Raw genomic sequence first — 6,000 nt, 5'->3', positions numbered from 1 at the left:
CGGCTAATATAACACGTACTTTGGCCGTAAACAGACACAACGAGCTACTTTCAAACGGCAGACAAAGCGCGAACGCAGGCACGTCATTGTTGTTCCGGCAAGTTTTAGCGCCACTACTTACGAGGGACATATTCTCGCCAAAAGAAAATCCCTAATTATACTGAAAAATTATGCGAGACAATTTAGGAGAGTCGGAAACAAAGAGCTCTAAAAAGAGGGAGAGAAAGAGCGACGAGGAAACGCGCGAGCGCGAGAAGAAAGAAAGGCAGCCGAGTCAACAATATTTTGCAATGCGCAATTACACTTGGGCGCAACTTTTAAGAAGAACATTCGTTAGGGCGAATTATATTACACCTAGTGTGCTGTCTACCCTCTTCTGTCTGTCTGTCTGTCTCTCTCTCTCTCTCTCTCTCTCTCTCTCGCACGCGCGCGCGAAAAATTACGCCGAGTTGCCGCCGTCTTTTACTTTGTCCCTTTGCGCGCACGTGTAAACGAGTAACTCTGCTCAGCAAGCCAGCGCTTTTGAACTTTTTCAGAGCTAACGTGCCGCGTAAGCGAGCACTTTGAGATACGGTACTTTTGACTTCTGCGTCTTACGAAGACACTGCGGAAATAAAAATATAGACAACTAGCAAGCTCATATTATTGCAATTTTACAAGCGATACCAGTGCTAATGGTGTGTCCAGCTTGGCGGCGAATGACAGAGTGAGTAGGCGAGCAGACGGCAGCGTGAAATTGGTACTTTGAAATTTCATTAGTGAAGTCAGGTGGCGTCACAGATTCAATTAGCTTTTTATTGAATTCCGAGCTACGTCCGCGCGAACTGTCAAAGCGCTGACCGAGCGCTACCCGTGTTACCATTATAGCTCCTAGCTCCCCGGCAATCTTCCTTGATCGCGTGTGTAGACATGGACTTTTATTAAGCGCTCAATGAAATATTTACTCATAGCCACATTTGAAAAGAGCTTGTCTCGAAATAATGGCAGCACAACCCAACCCAACCCTTTTCTGCAGGACCGGTTTGTCTAGACGGGAACAGGCCGAGGTCTACCATCGATAAACAGCAGAACCTCCTAATTAACCTACGCTCGTCCCTCAACCGTTCATCCCCGAGGGTCTTGCCTCGGAAACAACACTAAAAAAGCTCGAACTTCTTCTTTCGGTAGTTGTACTTTTTTTAGTGCATCGCTGCCAGACGGTTGAGAGAGTAGAAAAAATGTTCTTTGATGAATTTCTCGTTATTTTTTTATAACTTGTAATCAATCTCCTTATAATGACAATTCGGGGCAATAATAGTAAAATTTCGCCAGCAGAGCATTCGCTGAAGCGAGCTTATAAATGTCGTCGCAAGCCATAATGCGGAGTGTGAATCGCTCGGCAATAATTCTCATAACTGCTTCATTCGCATTTCTGTGACTCATATTTATGAAGGCAGTAGCCAAAATTGTCGCTAGCTGCTTCTGCGATTACTTATTCCGCGTACAGTTAGTACGACTATTTGTTATTATTGCTATTTTCACTTGTCAGAGATCATTAGTAAAGTGTACAGCTAACGTGAAATGATGCAGCATTATTTTGGAGTAGCGACGATTTCGATAGGTATTGAACCTTGAGGCGCTAATATCATAAAATGCCAATTAAAACTCTAGAGACTGGTAAGAGCAGAAAACCGTTGAATGTGCAGGCAATGCAAAATAAACGCAAAGCAGAAATGAGTGTGACGTAAGAAATGACGTAGCAGCAATAAACTTGCATATATATCTCCAGTTATCTATTTACACAAAACGCGCATGTAGGTTACGCGCGCAATTCATACAGTCGACAAGAGAGAGTGAATGCAAGAATAGGGCGTCTCACGGGAGAGAGAAGGAAGCAGAGGCAGCGCGGGCGCAAAAGAGTCAGTGGCAGCGTTGGCGGCCTCCCCATTGTCAATCACTTTTGGATTGCTCGGGCTTTCTCGTAACGCGACTCGAGGCGAAACTCCTCCCCGGAGATTCGCGAGCAGCGCTGATGCACGACGCGCCCTGCACTACCGTCGCTGCCTTCTGGCCTTGTTTTGTCACTGGGCTTCCACTACTATTCGCTACTTTACTGTCTGCCTTCGTGTTACGACGATAAACTTTTTTTATATTATTATCTTGCCGTATAATCGCCGAGACGAGCAAAGTTGAATTGTTATTACGCCAGACGATTATTTAGTTGTACTACTTATGGCATGCGGCTCTTTCAAGTGACAAGCAATTGCCGTTTGCGTTTGAATATTTTATTTGGAATATTCACAGTGAGCCCGTCAACAAGATTTTCTCAACAGACTTCAACGCGTTATGCAAACGCGACATTTCAAATAGGACGTCTTGAAATTATTTTTATCACCGGATTTGTCGCGAGCCGTGTAGAGATCTATCTGAATTTTTTCACCGTCGGCGATTGCATTATCATAATCAAGTGCTGAATAATCTCTTATTATTCGCCAGAACTTACTTCGTTATTTTCTTTTTCCCGCACAGCTTTCAATTCATAGTGCTACTTGGCCAAGTTTCTTATTATACGCGCGTAAATAATCATGACGTTTATGGCAGCAATGAGCTGATGCACTTATCGTGTCTCAATGACAATTTGCATAGTTATGAATAAAGATGGCAATTTTCGGTGGATTCGCAGAGCGCAATATTAGTTCTACGCACTATCGTGCATTGTATATAGCTATAACAGTTGCGGCCCAGGCAGGAGAGCTTTAAACAATCTCGTTTCATTGGGAAACGGTTCCAAGCCAATTTTGCGGCGAGCCACTTAAGTAAATCATAAATAAGACCTCGCCACGCGTTTACCATTTCTTGGTTGGCCAAGCGCTCTCAAGCACCGCGAGCTCGCGCTCGTACTTGGCTCTCTCTCCCTCTCTCTCTCGCCGACGTCGTCACTTTATGCATGCCCCGTTTTAATCTAATCCGCGGCCGCGTGTAAGAATATATTAAGGAAAAAACTTTGTGCTCGAGGACGTTCTCTCTCTCTCTCTCTCTGGCGCGCGCGCGAGAGAGAGACAGAGCAAGGCCGTGTGCAAGTTATGCGGAGCAGTCTCTTGGCGCTCGCTCGCGAGACAGTAAGTAAGAGGGAGCGCGAGGAAAGTTTTATCTGGCCGATCCGACCCCCAGACGCGCGTATAATGTATACACGCGGCATCCAGGTGCTGAGAGCAGTTACACTTACAAGATAACTTTATTTTTTGTAACGCTCTCGCCTGTCTCCCTCCATTCTTTCTTTCTTTACTGTGGATCAAAGATTTTTTAATTGGTGAAACTAATCTGCCAACATTCTGCTAAAATATGCTTGGAATCTATTCGTTAATAAGCCAAATCCTTCTAAAAATACTCTTTCTATTGATTAGAGAATTATAAAGAGGCAATCTCCGGGTGACGCATGTCATAAAGTAGGAAACGATATAAAGAAGTGGAAATCTTCCATCCACGAGTGTATTATACACGAAAATGTTCGCAAAGAGTTAACGATATTTCATCGCACTATATCCCTATATACAAAGAAACCAAATGAAACAAAAAATGATTTCTCTCGAGTAATTCGATTATTATACTGGCAAACTAAAAATAAAATAATTAGAACGTAACAGTCTAAGCTGAATCAGGAGCTGATCAGCTGACAACCCGTATGTTTTGACGTTGTCAGTGTGGAACGAAGCAGCGTCCTTGGAAAAAATATCAAATCAAAGAGCTTGGATGGTACCGGGAAAGTGAAGAAAAAAGAACATACACCCTCTTAGCTTTTCAGGTTCTCACACGCACACTACGGTGGTACGGCGCATCGAAGGCAGTGGTGGCTGCAGTGCCTTATCTCCGAGAAAGCCAAGATTGACTTCCTTTCTATCCATTCAGCCGCTCAAATGAGTTCCTTTGATAACTGTTGTGTGTGTGTGTGTGTGTGCGTGCGTGCGCGTGTGTGTGTGTGCGTATGTGTGATCGAGTGCCGCGCTCTGAATGCCGAAGGGCTTAGACGGCGCCAGTTCGCACATGTACTTTTTTCTTCCGTATCTGTGCCTCAGACGGTCGGTAGAGCGAATTTTCACATGCAAACTATTTCGGAATTTGCAATGCCACGACGAGCCGAAATATCAATGAGCAAAACTTAACACTCTCTAAAATTTGCACCGCACGCGAGAGGAGGAAAACGAGCACTTGTCGAGCTATATACGGGGGAAGATTGCCTCTCTCTGTCTCTCGCTGCGCGGCAGGGCCAAGCTCTTAATTAATGGGTCCAGCATGCGCAGTCTGGCTTTATACGCCCGGACTTGTAATCTCGTGATGTCGTAAGTTATTCTAAATGCACTCGGCCGATCCCCTCCTCACTGCGCGACACCGGCGGCACCATGCCGGCTCACTCCCTCTTGTAAGCCTTCTGCAAACCAGCCAACCTTGCTTTACTTTACTTATTTCTATTACTCTGCGGCATTCGCGCGAGCTTCCTAAATTCTTGCGATGCCCCCGCCTTCGGGTTCATCTTTGATTAGAAAGCATTCGAGCGCTCGAATCGTTACGAACGGCGATGGCTAGGCATCCTTCAAAACAATCAGAATGCTGATAAATTTGCAATGATACATGCAATAAAAATAGAAAAAGATAAGAAGAAAAGAAAGAGCGAGCGGTAACAAAGGGAAATTCGTTACTCTAACGGCAGAAGAAGGAGCGACACACTCGCAGCGAGCAAATAAAATTTGGGCTTTCGTAATACACACGGCAGTTGAGAGCAGCCTCACCCCAGAATGCCATGAATCACTCCCGAAGGTAGGCGCCGCTTGGATTCCTCCGAGAGAAGACAATAACCGACGGTAAGTGAGAAAGGCAGAAGCGAGGTGCAGGAGAGGCTTGCTGATAATTGTGGCAAGTTATATAACCTCCGGCCAGTACATAGACCCTCTGCCCTTAGCTTGTAGCAATACCACCACTCGGGACGCGAAGATTAGAAATATTCCAAGCGTCGGGCTCGGCGCCAGCCAGCGCGCGGATGTACTCTCTCGATTGGTTCGCTCAACAGATCTGTAATAAGAAATCGAGTTGTATCGGCAAAACTCAACTCGACCCTTTTTTACCTTTTCTTCCGGGCTTCTAAAGGGAACAGCATCGCCATTGCGTTCTACCTCACCCGGATAAATGAATTTTTCCTAAGGCGCTGCGTCGATGGAAATCATTTGACTTTTGTATCACGCGCCCGACCCGGAAATTTTCTAGCACTTCGACGACGACGTCGCTGTGAAATTATTTCCTTGCGTGGCGCACCAAGGCATTAATGCCAATGCCAGAGAGCCGGAAATCAAACTTGTCGACGCGCTTGAGACGGCGAACTCGCTCGCTCCTCGCAATATCGCTGCGGCAAAGGAGCTTTCTTTTCTAACTAGAAGTGCTCCATAGCTTCCCGCCAATCGTTCTTTTCCTTCTTATTTCAGGAGCTTTTCGATAAATCCTTGCGGCTTTTTCCATTCATTTTCCATTCGTTACATCGTAATATAAATGAATGTCGAGAGGTAGCTTGCTGCGCTCGCTCGCGGTCATTTCATAACGCTGCGATACGAATTTGAAAAAGGACTAAAATAAAAGTGTCGCGCGAGAGCAATTCGAACGAAATCTCGTATAATTGTTTGAACGAGACTATTACGGGGTGCGTACACAAAAAGGTGCTCGAGTCGCACAATCAAAGTTGCGCAGAGTAACACTCGAGTCCCTATAGCGAGGGCTCGACAGCAGCAGCCGCCACAACTCTCGAGGCATCGTAATAGCGCAGCAAACAAACGCCAGGAATTAGCAGTAATTAGGATCTACCACGGATGCGCGCACTAGACTGTTGGAGAGAAAACTAGGACTCTCGACGCGCGCCCGACCGTCCCGAAGTTGTGTGTATAATGCAAGAAGCGAGCGACTGAAATTTGCCACCATTGTCGTCTACTCGTCCACGCCTAACTAGCCCTTGTTGCCGACGACTACGACGACGACTAAAGC

Source organism: Phymastichus coffea, unplaced genomic scaffold (genome assembly GCF_024137745.1).
Source record: "Phymastichus coffea isolate CEN01 unplaced genomic scaffold, Cenicafe_Pcof_1.1 PCOF00122, whole genome shotgun sequence".
In the NCBI taxonomy this organism is placed as follows: domain Eukaryota; kingdom Metazoa; phylum Arthropoda; class Insecta; order Hymenoptera; family Eulophidae; genus Phymastichus; species Phymastichus coffea.
Note: the sequence above shows the minus strand (reverse complement) of the source record.